The sequence below is a fragment of the Ceratotherium simum genome, chromosome 16, assembly GCF_057802395.1.
Source record: "Ceratotherium simum simum isolate JZ-2026a chromosome 16, ASM5780239v1, whole genome shotgun sequence".
Classification (NCBI taxonomy): Eukaryota; Metazoa; Chordata; class Mammalia; order Perissodactyla; family Rhinocerotidae; genus Ceratotherium; species Ceratotherium simum.
The window spans coordinates 32,400,447-32,426,089 of NC_141915.1; positions in this window are offsets into that span (position 1 = coordinate 32,400,447).

Here is a 25,643-nt window from a genome sequence, read left to right on the forward strand (position 1 = left end):
CAATTTCAATTCCAAGAACACTTCCTAAGCGTTTATTTATATGTAAGTCATAATGCTAGGTGGAAGCAAAGAAAATAACCTTTATTTAAAACGCACTAGAGCCAGTCCTGATGGCCTAGCAGTTAAGGTTTGGCGCACTCCACTTTGGCGGCCCAGGTTCGGTTCCCAGGGGCGGAACCATACCACTTATTTGTTAGTAGCCATGCTGTGGCCATGGCTCACATAGAAGAACTAGAAGGACTTGCAACTAGAATATACAACTATGTACTGAGGAGAAGGAAAAAAAAAAAAGAAAGAAAGAAGATTGCCAACAGATGTTAGCTCAGAGGGAAACTTTCCCAGGGGAAAAAAAAATGCACTAAGAGCCCAAAACAGGAAATCTGTCAACGTAGTCTTCACAATCCTGGAGGCAGGTAGCATTCACCTCAATTTTACAAATATGTAATTTGAGATTAAGAAAAATAAAGCTAATACATAGCTTGGCTAGAATTGAATCATGGCTGCCTGATTCCAAAGCCTGTATTATTGCTACTAGGTGAATCTGCTCATTGAGCATGACATCTCATTTTGTTTAAGGATCTGTTTGATTCAAAGAGAGACCTCTCAAAGAAGATAGGAGTAGGGGCAGTCATATATTTTGCTAGCACATGGTCCTGCTGTTCTTTCTGTACTTATTCAAGAATGCTAGTATTGGGCCAGTCCCGTGGGCAAGCGGTTGGGTGTGCACGCTCTGCTTCTGCAGCACGGGGTTCATGGGTTCAGATCCCAGGCGCACCGATGCACCGGTTGTCATGCCACAATGTGGCGGCGTCCCATATAAAGTAGAGGAAGATGAGTGTGGATGTTAGCTCAGGGCCAATCTTCCTCAGCAAAAAAGAGGAGGATTGGCATGGGATGTTAGCTCAGGGTTGATCTTCCTCACACACAAAAAAAGAATGCTAATATTTTCTGTACTAGAACTATATTCTGGGTGTGCTCTAAATACATTACATGCATTATGTCACTTAATCCCATAATAACTCTATGAAACCAGTACCATTATTACTCTATTTTACAGATTAGAAAAACCAAAGTAAATAATTTTTCACACAGTCACCTTGCTAGTGAAGAACTGATTCCAGAAGCTGTGACTTTAACCTGGGTACTATGCCACCTCTCATGGGTAGAGCCCTAGGGAGTAGGTGGTACTCTTGACCAGTTCACACTTTAAAAAAAAGTGGGTTCTAGAGGATGGTGCCTGAAGAATGAGGTGACTGAACATGGCAAGTACACATGTCTAGAAGACAAAGTTGACCCAGCATCAGGATTTCTGCGCCTAAGAGTCATTTTCATCCTCTCATTTGATTCTGTTCTTACCACTAAATTTTTTAGATTGTCAGATCTGGACATGAGCTTAGAATTCACATAGCCTCTATCCCCAGCATTCTGTAGATGAAAAAATTGACAGCCAGAGTAGGGAAGTGACTGGCCCAAGGCCATCCAGCTCCAGGCTAGGAGAACACGACACAATAGCTTAACCTAAGTCCCAACTCTTCCTGCTATAGGCACCTCCTCTCTATTTGAATATTTAAATATGCTTCTGCCACCCTCCCCATAGTATTTTCTCCAGCCCTCTCTTTATCTTTCTCTTTTTCCATGGTTCCAGTTCCAAACACCACCCATTCTCTCTCCCCTAGCTGTCCCACTAGGAAACTAACTTCTATAGCAATACGATCATCAAATCTAACAGCCATTTCTCAGCCTCATCCTCTTTGCCCTGTCTAGCATGGGATGCCCCCCCTCAACCCCCAGTTAACCATCCTTCTTTCCCCCCTCCCCTTTCAGGGCACTTCTCTATTCTACGTTCCTTTTTCTGACTGTACTTTCTCATGATCTTTACCTGGCTCCATTTCCCTCCCTTGCCTGCTAAACCCAAATCTCCCCACAGTTCTGCAGTGTGCCTGTTCCTCTTTCTCCGTTTCCCTCATGCCTTCTCCTTGTCCCTTCTTTAGGAAGCCTTTTCTGACCACTTCTAAGAGAACTGAGCCCTCCTTTCTTGTCCGACACACAGATTTCTGTGTTAGAGCTCACAACACTTTATACTACTTCTTTGTTTAGAAATCTGTTCCCTGCTTCCTAGATATAAGCCCCTCAAGGGAACAGGACCCTGTTTGTTGGACTTGGGATCCAGGCACTTAACAGGCCTTAAGGGATGTTTATTGAATGCCTGAAGGGCTCTCCAAAATCTTGAGCTGCAATATCCTTCCTGAGATTCAGTCCATAATTTCCTCTGGATGCCGTAATGGAATCCTGACCTTGGTATATCTAGAATTATACTTATCGCCTTCCTCCATCATCTCAGTACGCTGCCTTTCTTGTTTTGACAAAGGCAGTCATTGATGTATTAGAATCACCTGGGTTGCTGTAAAGAGTACTGATGCCTGGGTCCCCCCCTTAGAGATTCTGGTTTAACAAACCTGGGATGCATCAAGGGCATGAAGATTTTTAAAGGTCCCCAGATGGGCTAATGGTACCATAATTTCCTAAATGAAAAATCTTAAAGTTATCTTTCACTTTTTCCTTTCAAGCAGTTCCTGATCCCATGTGTTCTTTGTCTCTCTTTCTCCTTCCCTTTTTTTTCTCAATGGACACTGCTCAATCCAGCAGTTCTCAAATGTCATAAGCCTTAATACTGGTTAGAGATGAAATTGGACTGAAGCTTGGGTTCTCCCAAACGTAACCAAGACCCTGTGCATTTAAAGAGGTATTATTTGTCTTTAAAATTGACCCTCTGTCACACAATTCTTATCCATTAGTTTTGCAAACTATATGTACAAAGATATATGTTAAGTTTATTTTCACAGTTATTTTTTAATATACTACATCTTGGCGACTCCTGATTCTGGAAATTAACTTCAGAGCTCAGCCTGCCCTCGGGCTTCTCTTCCCAACCCTTACTCCTACCCCAAGGAATGTTTTGTTCCAGTTCTGTGGGCTTTCGGGGGAACTTGGAGACCCAAGATAAGAGAGGAAAAGACACAGGAAGAGTGATGGGAGCTAACACTCCTCCCGTGCCAGCCACTGTACAAAGCGCTTTGGTATCTCCAATAAACCTCATAATATTCTTATAAACTACGAATCATTATTTCCATTTTACTAACTGACTTGCTTCAAGTCACTCAGAATCGGGAGATGAATTGGAATTTGTCTCATTCCAAACCTTAAGCCCTCTTCATTTCATCACCCCACACTCAGAGCAAGGATCCTGCAACATCTAGCCCAGTGCTCCTCACCCAGTGTTACCAAGTAGAAGTTTGTTGAGTGATTTTAAATATTGGCCCTGTCCCCATTGTTGAACTTTAAACCTGCAAATGTTTTCATTAGCTTCCCTCAACAACCTTACAATTAAGGAGCTCCACTGAGATCTGGGACTAAAGGGCATCTCTTGGCTAAATTTGTCACCTCAAAGGATTCCAATAAAGTTTACAACCAAAGTTTTATCTGGAAAATAAACCAAGGTGACCGATATTTTCATGACCTAAGCCAACTTGCTTTCTGTGGGTTTCACGATCTCACCAGCTCACACTTAACTCATTTGGGGTTTGTAATTTAGCTCCTGTGTGTTTCTTTGGAAATCTAGCTCAAATTTGCAAGTCAGATCACCTGGGTTTAAATTATCACCTGGTGATAAAAATAATTCCAACTTCATAGGATTGTTTTGAAAAATAATGAGATGATGTATGCATAGCACTTAGAATGGTGCTTGGCGTATAATAAAGCTCGGTACATCTTAACTAGTTGTCTTCTTCTCCTTCCGGCCTACCAGGTGGCCTGAAATTTCTTTCGGAATCAGTCTTTGAGGCTTGGCAATATCTCCCTAAAAGCCACTATTTAAATATGCAGGTGTTACCTGTTTGGGAGAGAGGGTCCTATTAGCACCCACTGGCAATGCCAGTCACACATTCAGTTTCTATTAGCATGTTATGAATAATGTGTGATTTGTTGAACAATGTACTTGAAAAAAGGTCTTGTGGGAATGGGGCTCTGAAAAACCTCAGAGGTGGGATTTCTGGCTGGAGTAGGGGAAGGGCAGGCCCAGCAGGATACTGCTGGGAGGTTTGTTCGGTGCGAGAGTCTTGAAAGAGAGGGTGGACAGCGAGGGAAACAGACGTTTAATTTAGATGTCAAACTTGGTTCAAATCCCAGCGCTGCCTTTCATTAACTATGACCTTTGATAGGCAAATCTTTCTTTCAGAACCTGTTTCCTTATCTACAATAATGGAGCTAACTCCACATTGCTCAAAGAGTGGGTCAAGATGAAATGACACAACATTTGAACACTTTTAACAAATGCCTTGGCATATCACCAGTGCTCAATAATTGCTAAAGCCCTAAGCTCAATGATTGCTAAGGCTCCTATTCCCTACTTTCTATCACCTCATCTTGGTTATGCCCTTTGTGATACTGATTATAATCTCAAATTGTTTTGTGTAATTATTTGTCTACTTGTTGTCTGTTTGCAAGACTTAATACTGCCCCCCTCACACTGCAAAACATATGCTTTTATTATTCTCCATTGCCCTGCAGGTAAGACCCGACAGGCAGTTTCTCTTAGCCCTTGAAAACAGACCTACCCTAAGGGATGCCTGTTTGCTCCCCTACATCCACATCTCCCATTCTTCCTCAACCCACTTTAGTCCAGCTGTGAGGTCCCTTTTAAAGGATATGGCCCTGCCAATACTGAGGACAGTCCTCTAGACTCACTTTACTTTCCCTTCTAATACTATTTGTCACACTTGACTTCTGCCTGCGTCTTGAACGGTTCTTCTCTTACCTCTTGTGATGGGATGGTGCACTCTCCTGGGTTTCTGATGTGCTGCAGTGCTGATCTAAAGTCTGTCTCTCTGTCCTGGCCTCTGTTTATCCATTTACTCTGCTTTATTGTTTTCATAGCACTTACTACTATTTGAAATGGTCTCATTTCTTTATTAGTTTCCATGTTTATGGTTGTCTTCCCCTCATCTGGCTCTGTGAGGGCAGAGGAAGGTCTGTTTTGTTTATCACTGCATTACTCAGTGACTGCAACACTGCTGGTACGTTCCATAGTTCATTGACTCTAAAACTCCTTCTGTTGTAAGATGCACTATTATTTTAGGGACTACTGAAAGATAAAAAGTTTCCAATTAAACTATGACATACTGCTTCCTTATCACTTTGAATTTTTATTTTATATTTATTTAAATAACCCTTTGAAACTTATAAGACCTAGTTTTTTTTGCACATATTGTTACTGCACAAAATTGGGGTTCTCTGCCTGATGCGCATAAACAAGCCAATTAATTATGGCACCAGCCTTTGAGGGAAGAAATCAGCTTTTTATGCTGCAAGATCAATCTCCGGGGAAACAGGGGGCATGTGATCTGTCTCCCCAATTCAGGATTTGGGACAAAAGTTAAGAGGTTAGGGAGAACAGGTTGGCACGTGGAAATGCTGGCAGGACAGGTGTCGATTGGTGGGCTTCAGGTATTTATGGTAAGGTTTTAAACATTTATGATGAGGTTCTAAACATCTATGATGAAATTGGGAAGGAATTGTAACACCAGATTTTCCTGAACGAGGGACCCCTTGCTTCTGATACTAGTCCCCGTCCTTGGGTTCCGTAGAAGGAGGCTCTTTGGTTCCGAGCTCGTTTCAGGTCATGATTTCTTCTTTTGCGCATTCCCTGGCTGTGTGACTGTGCAGTTTTTCTGAAAGATAATCCTTAATCACTTTGTTGGTAAGAGATGGGGTCTGTTCAAACTGGCTCTAGATGGGCCCGTGGTTACAATATGACTCCTATTCACATATGAGAAGGAAAATGTAAGCAAAATAACAAATATTTCTTCTTTCCATACATAATCCAATTCTCCCAAGTCATTCTTTGACTGAGAGACGTCAATGTGTCAACCTCATATAATTTTCTGCAGCACGTCATCCTTTGTGCCATCAAGAGCATTGGTGAGGCAGCAATTCTTAAAGAGCTCCCCTATTGTCTCCCAATATTTTCTCCTAAACTGGGTTAGGAGACAACCATTTTGCATGTTTTGATGGTGATGCTTTCTTGATCTTATCAGAAAGCGTCAATGAAAGGTTTTTCGGGCAACAAGTAGAACTGGTTTTCCTTCCCCAAATGGTCCTTAAATAGATGTGGGACTGAAACATCAAGGAGTTGGCAGTTGCCTTGTGAGCCACCAGCAATAACAAGCAGATGGCTCATATCCAGGCAGTGAAAACTACATCCACATCTCTGCTGCCTCCTAGCGACAAATTATAACACACCACAGGTTGTAAAATACATTAGAAAAAGTTAAAATATGGGGGAAAAAAAAGAGTATCTTAGAATTCTTGAAATTCCTTAGTAAGTACTTTATAGATATTTGCTCAATGGGTGAATATATGAATGGAACCAGTGTTACTGCTGTATAAGGCAATAAATTCTAAAATAAATCACCTATGAAAGAAATCCCATGTATTAGGGAATTATTTCATCTGCCTTTCAATTCTAGAACCAGTCATGAGTTCTTTTTTTTTTTTTATGAATTCTTGATGATGATTATAATTCAGTCTAGCTCAGGTTTTAAAGTTGTGAATGTATTTTTTTCACTTAGAATTTTACTTATCATTCATTTTATCTTAGAAGTTGATGGAAATGTATTTTAAATTCTCTGCTTTTAAAAAGATATAAGTATTACTCGCATTTTCAATAGGGTGCCCTGGATTTCTTGTGCGTAGAGAATAGAAAGTGTTTTATTTTCTATAGGTAATTTTTTTTTAACCATGAGAGGGCAGCCTTGTTTAACTTATCGAATTCTCCCAAAGGCCTGGCTGGGCAGCCGAATTCTGGCAGAATGATTCACTGGAGGTGGAGGGCTCCAGGAACCCCAGCCAGCTGTGTTTTCCAGGGTGTTTTACTGCTAAAGGCTAGGTGCTCCACAGGGAAGCACACTGATGCTGCTCACTGTTTTTCCTTCCTGGGGTCTCATATTGGTAGTAAAACCTGATATACCAGTAAAACCTGGTATGCTTTATTTAACAGGCAGATGTGGGGTCTGGAGGGAGTTGGTTGTTTGGGAGAATTGATATGTATCAGGAATTAGGTGGATGCAGGAGGGGATGGTTTAATAAAAGCCATGTCTGGGATTTGAACTTCTGGATGACAAATACGTACGTAGAGTTGTGCAAACTTCGAAATACAGTTAGAGGCTACGTGGAGAAGCACACCATTAAGAAAGGTGTGAGGTTGAAGGTGGGTCTAGCAAAAGGAAGCAGGTCATGATCAAATAGCATAGGTGGTCACGGAGGCAAGAGAGGATAAAGCCCATCTTACATCCTTATTAGATCATTTATTCATTCATCCCTTCATTTATCATACATTATTCACTTTTGTTGTACAGAGGCACAATATGAACTCCTAAGCTAGTGAGAGAAACTGTCTAGTAAATGATAATTGCAATCCCATCCAAGTGGTGAATAAATGCATGGACACAGTATTGATGGGAGCACAGAATGGGAACTAACTTTGCATGGAGGCTTGGGTCCTAGGGTCGGTTAAAGGTCTGGCCAGCATATGGTTAGAGCCAGTTCTGTGATTAGGAGGAGAAGAGAGCTCTCGAAAGTCTGGATCTCACAAACTCTGCACCTGATTCCTTTATAGGAGGAACTTTTACTTTGAGTGCTTCTCCATCTCTACAGCGGCAATAGCAGTTATGAAGGTGTGCCCAATCTCCTTTATAGTTCAAGTTCCTTCCATGTCAGCATTGCTAACTGAGCTACGGCAACACATGACAATATTCACTCAGTCATTCTACAAACACATAATGGGGCCCCCAAATGTTCAAGTCACTGTGCGAGGAATGAGTGGTATATGAAGGAGATAAAATCCAATCTCTGCGTGCCAAGTGCTCACAATCAAGTAAGGAAGAACTCATAACTTAGTGGGCAAAGTTAATTTCTTGTGCAGATGGACAGAAAATGCACTTTTCATCAAGTCCTTGAATCTAGTGATCACAGTTTTTCCTCATTGGCTTCTTATCATAAAAGGATCAGGATGAGCTTCAAAATGGTAGGGATGGAGGTGGTAGAAATCATAGCATTTCATATTAGTCTTAGCCCCAAGTTATAAGGTGAATATATAACCATATTCCTTACAAAAACATAAGAAAACAACATCAATTGCATTCCAGAGCTGAATAGAAATGACTTTCAGATCATGTGCTGTTTCTATATTTCTATATGTACTTGGAGGTACATTCCAATTCATGGAGAAAAAGAAGACTTATTAAAGAGATAGTATGGGATAAATTTGACTTTTAAGTGAATTAATTTTTTATATTTTTCACAACAAAATCATCTATATGCATTTGAATTTGTGCACATTTATTCAGTCTATAGTGTGCACATGGACCCAAGGACTTCTTAAGATAATTCTGCAGCTTCTCTGAGGCCATTAGCCTCATAATACCTGCTATATTTCTGAGTCCTTCCTAAGAAAACCTACTTATAGCCCTTAAATCATGGATCAACAGATACTTTCTGTAAAAGGCCGGATAGTAAATATTTTAGGCTTTGTGGCAACTACTTAACTCTGCCTAACCTTGTAGTGCAAGGGTAGCCATAGACAGTACATAAAGAAATCAAAGTACGAAAACAGGTGGCAGGCTAGATTTGGCCTGTGGGCTACTTTGCAGATTCCTATTTAAATCATTTGATGCCACCATTTTAGCTGATTGGACTAGGAGAGGGCACCTGAAGTAGGGAAAGCAAATCTATTAAGCAGTGTCAAGGTGATCAACAGCCTTGGAAGGGACTTGGTGTGAGACCTTTGTACTGATCAGGGTGTCTTGACATAGACAGATAGACAGACGGATGGATGGATGGATGGATGGATGGATGGATGGATGGATAGCTAGCTGGCTAGCTAGCTAGCTAGATAGAAAGAACAATTGTTAGCAGGATCAGGTTCAGCAGGAAAGGAGTTAACAGTAATCAGGAGCTATCAGTAAACTAAAGCCAAAAGATAGAGAAATGATATCCAAATAGAGGGTGAGGTAGTTGGTTAATAATATCAATAGTAGAGAATCCAAGAGGATTACCATTGGTGGGGGTTGTCAAACTTTTGATGCTGAATTCCTGACAATACAATGGGTCTTGGGAATTGTGTGTCCTGAAAAAAAAGACTTACAATTTTTAAACTATACTCCAACTTTAGTCCAGTCATCACTGGGTTCCTGGGGTATTTCTATTGTTCTTCTTTCCACACATAGACTCACAGCTGATTTCCCATTGCTAGGAGTAACCTCAGTGAATCTCTATTTCTGATAACTTCAAAGAGCCCAGCTAACGTTCTCCTCTGCCTGTAGGTTGAGAACCAGAGTTGTACATCAAATCTTCAGTACCAAGTGTCGGCTATGTTAGGAGATTTCTCTGCTACTCGTTTGTTTTATACTTTTTGTCTAGTCTTTGAATAGATTGAGGAAGCCTAAGTCAAACTTCCCTTGGAAATGCACAGACGTTTTCTCTGGGGGAATATGACGAAGAACAAGCATGAATGTGTATCTCCTTCGGGGCCCTTCAGTGCTGCTCATTGAGGCATTGGGGCTCCATATGGTGAAAATTGTTCCATGACAAGTCTAGTTTATTCCAGTTGTTGCTTCCATTGAGGATCTTGGGGAAACCTTTTCATATTTCTCACCTGTGTGCGGCAAAGGATTTTTGGGCTGCCTGGGAACGGGTTTAAAGGAAGGTTACATTATTAATGAATATGCCTTTATGTGCAGTTATCCCTGGCCAGAGATGAATCCTTCACCTGGCTCTTAACAGTCCTTGGAATTTAATTCATCCCTTGTCATCTCTGACAGTGTTTTATGATCCCCTTCTCTGGCTGCCAATCTTAAAATAACAGATTTTGGAAGAAATTTTTGTCCTTTTTTCCCCACAGTATGGGAAAGGAGGTGCAATGTTGCAGCTATTCAGGGTAGAAAAACATTTTATTTTTGAAGAGGTGAATTCTTGGATTTGTTAATATATCTCCTTTCACAGCTATGTTGAAAGATATTTTATTTCTCTGATTCATTTTTATCATTTAAAAAAAAGTTTATTTAGTTGCTAAACATTGCATAATACATGACACCATGTTTTTGGAAACTGTTTCTTATAGATCTGAGAGTACATTGACGTTGTTAACATGAATCCCTTAGCTAACCCCTCTTGAGAGCAGGCAAAAATTCATCACCGTTATTATTCTGTTAGGGACCAAACTGCGTTAATAATACCTACGATTTGCAAACTTGATATGTACTAGACACTGAGGCACAGAGTATTGATAACTTTCCCAAGGTCCCACAGTAGTAGCAGATACATTTGGTTACATACAGTGTATGTAACCACTGCACCATCCTGCTTCCACGGTGTCATGCCCATGAGCTCAGGTTCCAGAAAACTTAAAAGAACTCTCCATGCATAGAGTGTGGAGATCTGAAGAAAACCCGGGTATGAACCACAAGATAATTGATTCCTCTAAATTTCCTTTTTTCCGTAAGCAGGAGAAATAGGCTCCCCTGGATTGTAGTTTAAGTAACAAGTCAGACAGTCAATGCAATGTATTGATGCCCACTATGTGGCGGCTTTCCATTAGGCACCTTCACAATGAGGTCACAGATCAGAAAAAGGCAGTTCAGGGACCAGCTGATGCAGGGATGGACAGAGGCCTGCGGTATACCCTTGTTTTACATGAAGCTTGTCTTCTCTTTATAGAAAGCTATGTTCCATGCTGCTCACATGGCTGCTTCCTGTCCTAATTAATTTTTGAGCTCTCTGTTGGATTTTAATTACAGACCTATTAATTCATGGGAAGAGTTGACAGATGTTGTAGGTTGGTCATAGCAAATTAATAGGTAGGTGCTGGATAGAAAGTCCTGAAGACAGTTCAGTAATTGACTCACAGACAAGTTGCTACTTGGAAATAGGAAACACAACCCCAGAGTATCTTTAGTTACACTGAGGAGCATTTTTAGAAGGAAAGAACCTGGAGCTGAAAACACAGATCCCAGTTTGGACGTGTGCTTTCTGTTGCAGTGGGGAGGGTGAGTTGCGGGTGCTGTAAAGAGAAGGAATGGGGATGGTATCAGGCTGGGTCACCTGGAAAGACTTGAGCAAAGTCTCTTGGGATGATATAAACACAGTGGAGGCAGAAGAGAGTAAACAGATACTTTATTTTTAGCAGAATTTGTCCTCAAACCTCAATACAGTACAAAACTCGAAAGAGAGCTAAACTATAGAGAATTCTTTTTTTTGCTTTAGTTAAGAGCCTAGAATCAAAACTGGGGAAATGGCCACATTTTTTCCCCTTAAGTCTACTTCCAATTTTGGAACTTCGTCCCACTGTTGAGAGAAAAAGCCATGTCAAGAGAGCTAGCGTGTAAAAAAGCCCCTTTGCTCTGATGTAAAGATGTCCCTGCCCCTGGCTCTGCCTTGGCATAGCCCTAGGAAAAGAGGACATCAGGAGTGACAGAACTGGTCAGCCTCTTCCCATTTGGAAGCAGCTCTGGCTGTACCTAGTGGCTGAGGGAAATCTACAGAAAGAGGAGAAAGACCGTGCTAATCAGGTGACATTTTAACACTTTTTAAAACTCTACCCCTAAAAGCATAGCCCGGAGTCTGAGTATGTCATCCTGATCACTGCTCCTGCCCCTTGAAGGCTGAAGTGTCTTCCCCCAACCCTGCCTCATCCTTAGGAAGGAGTAAAATGAGGGTGGGGGGGAAAGAAGGAGCCTTGAGCTGCCTGTCAATACCTGTCTCTATAGGGAAATCAAACCATCCAAGTGCTCTGTCTATAAAGCAGGATTTCTGTCAACAAAAGCATCCTCTTGGGAATGAATTGGAATTACATAGAAAGGGATTGAAAGCATTCAAGAAGAACTTTCTAATTAGTAGAGTGGTGAGACTGTAGAATAACTAAAGATAACGGAAAATCTCTTTAACACCTAAAAGGTAAAGATAAACAAATGCAATAAGTAGTTTTTCAAATATGCCCCCTACCTTTTCAACGTAATTCTCGCCAATCTTTTAAGACCTGCTAAGCAGAATCAGGTGCCCCTTTTGCTTTCATCTAGCATACACTTGCATATTTGCATATTTATTATGATACCTATTCATGGGCAGAGATTGCAGTCTATTCTGCTATTAAATATTAGTTGCATTACTTAAAGAAACATGGTGTTCTTTTTAAAAAGTGTTACCAAAACAACTGTTTAAATGGAATAAAATGGATTATTTTTTCTGAAAATTTTCAATAATGAGGGTGTTTCTCTAGGCAAAGTATGTGATTATAATCCTCAAATATCACTGAGCAGAACCAGCATTTAATTGTCTCAAGTGAAATGGTTTCTTTCCCTTTAACCACCAGCACCCTCATTAGCAGAACATCTCTCATACTCTTCTCTTTGTGACTTGTTATATCCATTGTTATGGCAAAACAAAGCTCAGAATCTCTCAAACATAGTAGCTGCAATAGGTTAGCAAAAGCATTTTTACCAACTAGGTGGACGACAGGTTCCCCCCCCCCCCCACTATCATTGTGAGTTCCTGGCCATCCCTTTCTACTGATACTTGTCCTTGCAATGCAAATAGTCTTCCCTACTTTTTCAGTCTTATTGTAGCCAAATCATGTTATGGAAACATAAATTGTAAGAGAACTGCCTGTATCAGAGTTGTGCTTTCCACAGCTGGCTGCACATCAAAATCATCTCAGGATCTTTTACACACTGCAGCTTCTTACCTACGCATAAAATCAACAGAATCACCATCTCTGGGGCTGGAGTCTGGGGATCTCCATTTTCAAGAAGCTTCCCCGAGGATTCACACGGATAGCTGGATTTGGAAACCACTATACATGATTACCTCTTGTAGCGTCTCAATGTTTAGAAACTCTTTGAATGAAAAATATGTTCTTTTTTCCCCCAGTTAAGATTCTTGCGGGTAATAGTTGCCCAACTGATACCTATGGAAGGAATATAATCTATTATTATTCATTTATTTGGGGAGGAAATAAACTCATTGAGAGATATCCTTAGAAGAAACTATATGTAATTTTCTCTAAGATGATCATACAAGGAATAAATGTTTCCCAATTAACACTGAAATAAAGGTGGCCAAGCAAAGTTGGCCAAGGATTTGATGAGATGATGGAAGAGAAAGTATCACGACAAAGGTTGGCATGTATTAGGTTAATAGATGCTCAATAAATATGTTCCCTTCCTTTTAGATTTCTATTTCTTCCCCATTTTCTCCTCTCTTTCTCTCTCTCTCTCTGCAGATATCCAACCTTTCTATTTTCCATAAATATGGAGCACAAAAATATAAAGGTCTTAAAAAGTCAGAATTACATAATATTAGTTATTATTCTTTGGAATTTAATTGAAGCTAAATTAATATTTCCCTTTTACAGCTTCACTGATCATTCTCTTTATTAGTCCATAGCAAACTAGCCCCTCTATATTAAAAGCTAATTCTTCTCTATCCTTCGATAAAACAGTCCCAATCCTCTGGTTTTCTTGAAGATTAGCAACAATTCAGACAAAAATCAATCCTTTTTCTCTTTGATCTCCAAGCGATTTGAACCTCTGCTGTAGAGTTATCACACACTGTCTTTTATTTGAATTACCTAACTGTGCATTCGTTTTTCCATTTCGATTACTCTTTGTATATCTCCACAGTACCTTACCCATCATAGGTGCTCAGTAAATGTTATTCTATTCCATGCATTTATCACAATGGTAATTGGTTAGATTTGGCGGTGTTATTTTCTTCTCGCCTGACTTCTCTGCTGTATGGTAAAGCTGTCTGAGGAAGGCACCATCTCTCTTACACAGTGCCTGGAACGTGCAAACCTGCCTCAATCCCAAATGGCCTTCCAATTCCTTCCCATTTCTCTGTCCCCCTTCACATAGAGTTGTTATGTTCACTTTCTCTACTTCTTACCTTCCAATCTCTTCTCGACCTAATCTAAGTGGTTTCTTTCCTATCACTGCATGGAAACTTTCTCTCATCTAGGTTACCAGTGATCTAAGATGGTCCATTGTTCACTTCGTTGTCTTGTCTTAGTTGATACCTTGCCAACATTCAAAATAGCTGGTGCTCTCTTTTTTTGAAACATTCTGTTCGCTTGATTCCACGACACCATAAACTTAGCTTCTTAGTTTCCTCCTATCTCACGGATTATTCTGTTTTTGAGGGCCCCACACCTCTCTCAGATCTGTAAATGTTAGATGCCCCAGGGCTCTGTTCTGGACCTTCTTTTCTAATCTATCTAGAAACTCTCTCCAGGGGATCTTATCCAATCCCGTGGGTTTACATACCATCGTTGTACAGATGACTCCAAAAACACATCTTTGGTATCTTTTCTTGGAACTCCAGTCTCTTCTATCGAGGTGCCTGACACATCCGTATAGATGTATATTAGCCATCTCAAACATAACATGATCAAAAGGGCACTCTTGATTTCCACCCCCAAATATACCCCTCCTCCAATCTTCTTCACCAATGGCATCACAATCTACCCTGTTGTTTGGGACCCAAACCTGGGCATTATCCTTGATTTCTTACTTTCTTTTGCCTGCCACATCAGTAAGTCCTGGGGGTCCTCAAAACATATCCTAAATCTATCCACTTTTCTCCCTCTCCCCCCTGCAACCCTAATCTAAGATATTCTAATTTATAGCCATAAAAGGCCTCCTAATTCATTGCTCTGCTTGAACTCTTACATCTCTATATTCTACTCTCTGTAAAGCCACAGAGAGTTGTCTTTTAAAAACACAAATCTGATGATGTTACACATCCTCTCTCCACAGCTTAAAATCATCAGTGGTTTTGAACCCATACTTTAGACTAAAATCCAAACTATCTATCCTGATCTCTAAAACTCTATACTGATGGTTCTCAAGTTTGAGCATGCATCATGATCACCTGGAGGATCTATTAAAACTCAGGATGTTGGGCCTCACCCCAGAGTTTCTGATTCAGTAGACCTGGTGTGCAGGTGGAGAATTTGCATTTCTAACAAGTTCCAGGTGATATTGATGCTGCTGGTTTGGGGACCACACTTTGCAAACCACTGCGCCAAATGCTATGGTCCCTGCTTACTTCTCTGACCTCAACTCTTATTAACTTTCTTTTCTCTTCCTGTGCTCCTTCTACCCTAGGCCCTCATTCCCCCATTAGAACTTTTGTATTAACTGTCTGGCTTTCTCATTTGAATGTAAGCATAATGCTTAGCACTTAATAACCGATCCATACATTTTTGTGAAGAAATGAATTAATGTTTCCATTATAGTACGTCTCACATTATCTTCCACTCTTTTGTTGGTCTATCCTCTTTTTTTATTGGCATATCTTCTTATTGGCAAGTCCAATGCCTGGCACTTAGTGGGTACTCAATAAGTGGTTGCTGAATTGAATTGTTTCTCCTTTCCGGGGGGGAAGGAATATCTGCCATGACCTGGTGGCTTCTGTCAATTTTCTTACCTGTTCAGGTCTGAGTATTGTTAACCACTGCTGCATGGCTATGATGTGTTGAGGCTGGTTCATACTGTTTCACAAGAGCCAATTGCTAAATTTTCAGGAATTTTGGGATCTGATAGATGTCATGTTGGTAACTTGAAATCAACCATGGTGAGAGTTTTTATACCTTAGAAATCAGCAAATGCTACAAATCAGGTATTTTGTTCGTTTGTTTTGTTTTGCCGGAGAGCCAGTTGTTCCACTGTTGTCTGCACATCAATATAGTAGACAAGTACTAGTTTTTTTTTGTCTAGTTTTCCATCCCCCAATTTTCTGATAATAGACTCTCCACGCAAAGACGGGTCTAAGACTTTAAGAAATAAACGTATGATACAAGTTGACTCCTGATCCCCTATCAAGTTGTTCCTTAGGATTTCCAAAGGAGACTGGAGAGAAAGGCCCCTGTTCTCCTGATGATAAAGCTATGAAGGTTAGAGCAAGGGCTGTTCTTTAAGACTGCTTTACATCTGCCTTCCCTAAGGTTTGGTTACATTAAGCCAATGGATTTTAGTTTCCTGGTCAACCCTCCCACTCCCCTGCCTTTTTTCTTTTCTTCTTTTAAACTTAAAGCTTGTTTGAATGGGTTTTAGTCTCTTATATCCTAAAGAATACTGACCAAGCCAGTACAGATACGCAAAGTTATCTTTTTGTTAAAAAGATTAACGCAAAGTTAATATTTTGTTAAAAGTGTACCTCTCAATGTGGTGCAGCATAGTGCAGTAGGAGCATATTGGATTGTTAAGCCTGAAAACCTGAGTTGGTTGGAGTTCCAGCTCCACCAAAGAGTAGTTAGGAAAATTATTGAACCTCTCTGGCCCTGCATTTCTTCAACTGTGAAGTGGGGGTAACACTACCTACTCTGATTCCTCTGCAGGGTTTCCAGACTGATCAAATATGACAATAGAGGTGACAGTGTTTTATAAAGCATAAAGATATCTATATCTATGATGGTATTGTTAACCTTATGAAGAAAGAATAGGATTTATAGAGTGAAGTGATCATTAGAAGAGTACTTCTGGTATTTCTGAATGTAACAATTTATAAACACTGAAAGTTTCAAATGTCCCTGGTCATTTAGGTTGTATGAATGTGTGCTGAATTTTAGGGATAAACAACAATAACAGCAAAACTAGTTCTTGTCCTCAAATGCTTATTTTTAGAAAAATTTGAGATGAGATTGTGGGAAAAAGGAGCATTGGCCAGGGAGGGAAGAGAACTTGGTCCTAATGCTGACTCAGTCACCAATCGATGTGTGACTTGAAACAAGTCCCTTGCTTCCCTGGACCTTGATGTTCCCACCTGTACAGTGAAAAGTTTAGCCTAAACTCTTCTCTAAGTTTCTTTCTGGCTCGATAAGTCGATTATCCTAATTGAGTAGACAAGGCATGCACACATGAACAGACATAAGAATGCTTACAAAGTAATTTACCAGCAAGAACACACAAATGCGGGGTATATTAAGTATTTAGGTGGGTCAACAGAGAGAGTAACCCCACTTGGGTGGGCCTGCTCAAGAAGATATCGACATCTTGATTGATGAGTCCTATGCCAATGAACTGTTTACAATAAAACATTTACAAAGAAATGTTCATCACATGAGGCTGAACTGCATGCATTGAAGTCTCCACACTAGATGAATAAATCAAGCAAAATTCTATTTGCTGTTTGCTAGTGTCAGGCACTTTTATATTCATTATTTCACTTAATTCCAGAGAAGTTCAGTAACTTGCCAAAGGTCACCCTGCTAGCAAATGGCAGAATAGAGATTCAAATGTAAATCTTTTGATTCTAAGTCCTGCGTTCCTGCTGCTATACCACTATTATCTATGTTCCACTTGCCCTCATCCATTGCATGCAAACAGGTGTGACTCTAGACCTAAAAGAAGCTAGTCAACTGGCTCTTATCTGTCTCCCCCAACTGGCTTGGATCATGCTTTTACATTTTTAAAAATTAAGTAACCTTTCCTGTCACTGCCTCTCCATTGTTTTTTCTGTTGCTGACTTTCCAGGAACTAGCAGTGTCTATTTCTACTGATTCCCTGTGTATCAGTAGGGACAAATAACCTCAGTACACATCTGGCTTGCTTGAGCAACTTCCTGTCCTTCAAATCTCGCCATACCCAGATGATTCTTCCAGCAACAATTCCTTTACTGTGACACATTCTTCTCAATTTTGAAGATAGAGAATTCTTTGCAGGTGGGGGAGAAAACATTACCACTAAGTTTCTTTGTAATACTTTTCTTCTGTCCATCTTGTTAGTCTTTACCACATACCCACTCCGCTTTGGCCACTGGAGTATTTCCTTGAGTCGCTGCTAGTAGATGAATGCGCAGTGCTTTATTAAGACGTATGGATGTGTCACCCTAGTGCCTTGCTAAGCATCAGCTGCTCTGGAGGCTTGATATGGGTCCCTTCTTGAGCTCTCTGCAAAAAATTAAATGATCAGGTTATTCCACCTATGCCTGAAGCAGCTTCCTGCATATCCCCTTGTGAGTCCTCTCTGGAAAATATTCCATACAATGAGATGAAAATAAATTGAGAGAGAAGTATATCTATCATGTGCCAAGCCAGATACCCTGTTTCAGAAAGCTCAGAAACAATAATGCGAAGTTAATACTCTTTCTCAGTCAGAGGCAATTGCTGAGTTTCAGATTGTACACAGTGAGCTGGAATCATCTCGCAGATGTCAGCCTTCATGAGCGTGCATTTGTAGCAGTTATTCAGTAGGTTCACCCTTGAAAGCATGATTCTTCTTTCAATACTGCTTATTAGAGAGTGTGCTACAACCCAGAGGTAACATGTCATACACGCAGGTTGAAATAATCCTTAAAATTAAAATTACAAAAAGGGCGCTCGTAAGTAATTACTTACTTTGTTCATTGTGAGAAAGCAGAAATGTAACCAGCGGAGTCCATTTGGTTCAGATATCTGTATGTTATAATCCTTAAGGGAAATATGTAACTTGGGGCTTTTTGAAGATGACAAAAGATTAGCTAAGAATGATTAACTGCAAGGTGTATAATGGAAAATCCTATTCAGTTTAATATACATTCTTTTACAAGTGAGTAATTTTTGAGGTTCAGTAGCTCAAGGTTCAGCTCATGGTTGATTATTTTTAAAAAATACGAAAACTCTGTTAGTAAATTCAGGTAGCAATTTTGTTTTTACTGTTGAATAAATGATAGTTTATGATTTCTCACATGTGACAATTCTATTTGGAATCCAAGGATGTAAAATACTTTTCTGTTACTATACTCTAAAGGTAAATGAAATAAGTATTTCGTATATATTCTTTTATTAAAGTCAGGTTGATTGAGGTATAATTTATATACAGTAAAATTTACTCTGCTTTGGTATACAGTTCTGTGAATTTTGACAGGTATACACAGCTGTGTAACCACCAACACGATTGAGATATACATTTCCATCACTCTTCAAACTTCCTTCATGTACCTTTGTAGTCAATATTCTCCCCCACCCCACCAGCCTTTGTAACTACTGATATGTTTCTTTTACTCTAGTTTTGCCTTTTCCAAAATGTCATATAAATGGAACCTAAAATGTACCTTTTAAATCTGGCATCTTTCACTTAGCATTAATCTTGAACTTCATCCTTGTTGCACATATCAATAGTTGGCCCTTTATATTGTAAGTAATATTCCACTGTATGGATATACCACACGTTGTTTATTCATTCATAAGGTAATGGACATTTTCCCCTCGGTTTTTGGCTATTACAAATAAAGCTACTATGAACATTCATGAAGAAGACTTTGTACAGACATGTTTTCATTTCTCTAGGGTCATTACCCAGAAGTGGAATGGTTGAGTCATGTGGCGGTTTTTTAAGAAATTGCCAAACTGTTTTCCAGAGTGGTGGACCATATTACGTTCTCGTTAGCAGTATATGAAAGTTCCAGTTGCTCTGCATCCTCACCAACACGCGGTACACTCAGTCTTTTTAATTAAGTCTGTCTAATGGGTGTGGTAATATCTCACTGTGGTTTTACTTCGCATTTCCCTAACAACTAATGAAGTTATTAGTCAGTAGGTATGCAACAAATCACAAGATATTGAGCATCTTTCCATGTGCTTATTTCCCATCTCTATATATTCTTTGATGAAGTGTCTATTCAAATCTTTTCCATTTTTAATTGGGTTATTTTTTATTATTGAGTTGTAAGAGTTCTTTGATAAGGACAACGATTCTTACAAAACCTGGAGAAAAGTTCTCCATGGCTTCAAAATTCCTAAAATTTATATCTGTGCAAATGTCTTCAAGATAAGTCTCTCTTTTACATAAAATAAATCTTTCTAACTGAATTATTTCAGTTCACAGTGCTCTTTTCCTTATGAGATTTTCTTATGTTGGTAGAGCCACCTTTAGACATTTTTATTATTATGTATGTGATTCATCATTAGGTACCAAGGTAGTCATAGAGTTCTTTTGTCTAGTCAATACCGTGAACATATTTTCTGTTGCAATAAATTATTTAATGTTCTTTGACCTATATTGCTTTTTTATTACTTATCTATAAGTACATTAGCCTATAGTTTAATGACATGTCAAAAATCAGTCATTGTCTTGTTTATTTTGTATAAAGGCAGAATCAACTCTAAGATGGAGAATGCTGTGTGTATTTCCTGATGTGTTCATTTAGTTAAGAAAAATGGTGAAATTTCATTGTTAGTAATAATTATCATCATGTTATTGAATATAGTCTTGCTTTTCTGCTTCAGTTTTGCAAGGAGTCTTCCTACAGCTTCATTTTTGACATAGTATAATATATCTCAAAATATTTCATAATCATACAGAGCTCTGTATAGAAACAAACTACAAATAACAGATTTAGAAATTTATCTCATTGTGCATAACACTTTGTGCTCACTTCACTACTTAAACTTATTATTGATGATGCCAGTTAAGAATACCCATAATTCTTTTACAAAAAATATTCATTTTCATTTCTTCTCTACACAGACAATTACTTCCTCAGTTATATCACCAGTACAGCCCTTGGGCCCCTGTGTTACGTTTCATTGTGCCAGTGTCTTTCTTATGCTAGATTATAAATTTCTTGAGGACAAGGACTGTGCTTTATTTACCTTCATATCCCCAGTATTTAGCATAGGACCTTGACACAGGCACTTGGGGATATGAAGGTATGTATTAAATTGCTGTCTGGATGAGTGAAAACTAACAAAATATTAATTTTTGTATTCATTTGTCCTTCTGGAATCGGACTGCAGTCCTTCTTGGAGATCAAAAGCTGGGTTTTAGAGTCAGATTGACTTGGGTTCAAGTCCCAACTCTGTCACAGCCTGGCTATGCCAAGTTGGAAAGATACTTTACCTTTTGTACATCAATTTTCTCATTTATAAAGTGGAGAAAATGGCACTCAGCTTCAGGCTGTTTTGAGTGTTAAATGAAATGAGTCACGCAAAGTGCATAGAACAGGGCATTTGATACACGGCAGCTGCTAGTAGTAGTAGCCTCAAAATGTGTTTCTATGTCTGTGTTCACATCCTCACAGTATTCTGTGTTACAAAAATTTAAGATATTGAGTTTTACAGGTCACCATCAAATAGTAATATTTGTTTTAGAGTAAATTTGGCTTTTTGTATCCTCTGAACCATGCAGAATTTTCCCCACTTGTTTGTAATTCCACTTTTAGTATCTCAGACCCTATTGCATCTGTTGATGTTTGTTTAGCTTGAATTTTATTAACGGGGTGTTATAGTCAGGTCTCATATCACCTGTAACGATTATGACTTCCCAAGTGAAAAGCTCACACATTGGGTACCTATCTTTTCTGTATTCAACTCACAAATATAGGACTCTCATCGTTCAGAGAGGGGAAGACTTACTACCAAATACTGGAAGGTGGTCATAATCATTTAAAATGTTTGTAAAAATGTTCTTATCATTTAAAATATTTTCAAGTTATTTTCTGCCTACACCCACAGGCAGGATGCTCTAGCTTAATGCACATGATATCTTTCACTCATTCACTCACTCATCTTTTTTTCTATTTAAACATTTCTTAAGTACCTACTGTGTGTTAGCCACTGAGCTCAGTCCTAGGAATTCCTAGTGGTATGCGAAATTGCTTCTTACAAGTGTCTTAAATCATAAAATTCTGAATTAAGTTCATCTAGAAAATCTGTATTTACTGAAAAATAATAACACCTCCCGTGACATTTTTTACAGTGTGAATAACTGAAAGAACACAGTATGTTTTAAAAGTTTTAAAAATCAATCTCTGGAGAGAGATGGATCTAAACTAGCTTCTCAAGCACGCAGTAGTTACTGTTTAGGCAGCCTTCAAGAGTACCCCCGACCCCTTCCAATTTCACATCCTCTAACCCCCTACGGATATTAAGACATTGTGTCTGTGCCATCAATTTTCAGATTTCTTGTGAACTGAAGAATTCAAGCATGGTAGAGACAGTGTTCTCTAGAACAGCCTGTTACTTATAATTTCTCCAGTGTAAGTTCATGCCGATCCTTAGTTTGGCTCAATAGAACTAAATACATATCTTACCTCTGATAATTTAACACAAAAAAAACAAGATTTCTGCAATCATCTAGGTATTGTTTTACATGAACCTTTATTATTATGGTCAGATGTCCTCCACACAGAACAGCCAGGTTATTTTGGCCTCAAGTGATGGAATTTTGCCCCTTATTTCCCTCCCCTCTGCTCTCTGTATCCCTTTCCCTGCTTCCCGCCTCTTTGAAAGCTCTCCCCAGCACACTTATAAAACACACACACCTGGGTCTTCAATTCTCCTATTTTCCTGAAGTCTTAGGCTAATGTTTCCATTAGTTTGGCTTTGCTTCCTTGAAGCAGGATAATTGATTTGCCTATATCCAGATCTATACATTATGTATTAGTAGATGAGAAATCACACACGAATGGCAAGACTTGGCAGGAGGCATCAACACAGATTAGCTCTAGCGGATCAAATAATAACCACAAGGCAGCTCTGCTCTCTGCTCAATGAGTCTCAAGAGGGAAATCACGGGAATCTTTTCTATTTTTCAGAATGGCTTTCCGTCTCTTGTACTCTTAATAAAAACATTTATTCCCTGGGCATCCTGGGGTAAAATTTAGTCCTAATCAGTAACTGTCATCATAGCATTAAACATTAAAGGGGAGGAATGCAATGGGGCTGTCAGAGTTCAAGAAATAATGGAAGGAGAACAAAGCTGGTATTAAAGCATATTCTGAGCAAAATGTGGAATCTAGGGAAAACCAGAAAGAGCTAGGCAACTGACAGCTGGTTCTGAGAAGAAAGAAGAAAGGTCTTGGTGTACCTACTGAATCAACAAATAGAACTTGAGAAGGAGGAGTTGCCAGTATTTTCTGGCAGAGAGAAAATGTTTTCTTAGTGATGACCTAGGGGCCAACAGTGTAAATTTCCACTCAAGAGTCAATATCCGAAAAGGGCCTTTTTTTTTTATCTGCCACTTAACAGGTAGAGTCTGTCTGGGTGTTTGATGAGGCGGATTCGTGGTCTGTTTTGGAACCCAAGAAGAAAGGGATGAGGGGTTTTTCAACTACCATCATTAGAATGTCTGCTTAGAATTGGAATTTTTGCTTAGCCCACAGCTTTACTACTGTCTCAGGACACTGTGACTTCCTGCTTGGGCACTGACACCACCCCAAAGGCAGGGTGGGAGGAATGGAGCTACAGAACAGCAGGTGAAAGGAAATCAGAGAAGTCAGAGGCTGACCTGTATGTGCAAGTTTCCAGCTAGGGTTGGTGGAGTGGATATCTCTTACAGGAACTGCCAGTTCCTTTAACTGGGACCAAAAGACTTTACAGGGTGGAGATCGACATTCCAGATAAGGTTAGAAAGGTCCCTGGACCAATCAGAGGAGGCAGAAACTTATACTGAAAACCAGGGAATTGGATCAAGCTAAAGGGAGCACTAAGAAGCATGTATATGTAAATGAATTGACAATCCAGGGCAAATGGTCAGATCCCACCTTTTAACTTCCTGCCATTGCATGGAATATTTAAAGGGCAACTGGCAGATGCGTTAATTCTACTCTTGACTTTGGCCTCATTGACCCCTGCTGTATCTTTAATTTCCTTGTCTCTGACCTCCTGGTGGTCTAAGCTGCATGGTCTTAAGTACTTAGGCTTAAGCACTATACAAACAGAGTTCAAATCCCACCTCTCCGCTTAAGATGTGTCACCTCAATCTAATTCATTCACCTCTCAAGTCTTCAACCCCTTTGTTGATAAAGTGGAGAAAATAATTCCTACCTTGCAGAAGTGTTATGAGGATTAAGTGGTATGAGGTTTGTAAAACCCCTATTACAGGGTCTGACATGGTGAGTAATATGCTATAGTTACTAACCTGGTTTTTTACCAAGAATCTGACAGCTCCTGACCTAGGTGTGTGTCCTGTAGGAGCCTATTAATTTGTTGGCTTCTTTTTAGGAAGGGTCATCCTTGGCAGGTACCAGTTCCCGGGATGTTCCTATCCCAGCACCTTGGCACTCTCCGAACTGAGAGTTATTTGCCATTTCAGGAGTTCCTCTGAAGGGTGCCCTTTAGTTCTCTTAGTCATCCCAACTTTTGATTTGTCCCTGTGATTTTGTGATTTATACTAAGAAATATATATTTGGTCTTTGTCTCTGTATCTGGCACATAGCTCCTAAAACTCTTGCAATTTCCTAAGTAATGAAAGCCATAAATGTGTCTTTTTTTTTTTTTTTGGTGAGAAAGATTGGCCCTGAACTAACAGCTGTTGCCAATCTTCCTCTTTTTGCTTGAGGAAGAGTGGCCCTGAACTAACATCTGTGCCCATATTCCTCCATTTTTGTATGTGGATTGCCACCACAGCATGGCTTGATGAGTGATGTAGGTCCGTGCCCAGGATCTGAACTGAACCGGGGCCACTGATGGGGAGCATGTAGAACTCAACCACTACACCCCCAGGCTGCCCCCTGAAGGTGTCTTTTGTTATGTTAATCAGGTGGCTTTTGGACTGCACCTAAGGATGGGGCTGGTTACCAGGAGAACAAACTATGTGATTAAAGCATTGAACTTTCAGTCCCTGTACCCCCCTCCTCCCCAAGGGAAGGGAGGGGGGCTAGAGGTTGAATCAATTACCAAAGGCCAATAATTTAAATAATCATGGCTATGTAATGAAGCCCCCATAAAAACCCAAAAGGACTAGGTTGGAAGAGCTTTTGGGTTAGTGAACGCATGGAGATTTGGGGAGAGTGGTATGCTTGGAGAGGGCATGGTAGCAAATTAATTGAAGCCAAGGAGGGAGTTGTTGGAGCCTTCGATGTATAGCCAGTTGGTCAGAAGTACAGATGATAACCTAGAATTGTGATTGGCATCTAAAGTGGGGATGGGGAGCAGTCTTGTAGGACTGAGCCCTTAGCCTGTGGAGTCTGATACTATATCCAGGTAGATAGTGTCAGAATTGAGTTGAATTGTAGTACACCCAGCTGGGGTCAGAGCATTGCTTGTTGGTGTGGGAACACCCCCCTCTACAGTGGAATTGGGTGCAGAACCCTTAGTCACTTAGACTTTTATTAATCTTATTGAAAAATCTAAACTCCCTTCACCTAAGCAGATTCCTAGTATTTCTTCTTCACTATTCAATGATGGCTCTACAATTCAGGGTCTATTTTAGGCATTATTCACATCACGCTGGATGACCAAGAGTTAACTCAAGAGCTAGTGAAAAAATTCTGACATCACCTATATTTAAACCATAACTGTTAAGGTCCAACATAGTTTTTCTGGGCATTAAGCATTTGGCTAAGTGTTTCAACATTAACTGAGATGTAGGATAATGCATTTTGAATTTAGTACAAACAGCATATTTAAATAGCCAACCACCATTTAATATTCCCAGGCATGGGTCATAGGAAATGATGTTTCTGCTTTTTTTCTTTCCTTTAGTAGCCTCCCTACATAAGAGAGACCAGAATCTATAAAAACAAACACCAAAGAACTCCCTTTAAAACAAATAGTTGGTTGCAACAACTCTGATCTAAAAGGAATAGCTGACCTTTACTGGGATACAGTTTGC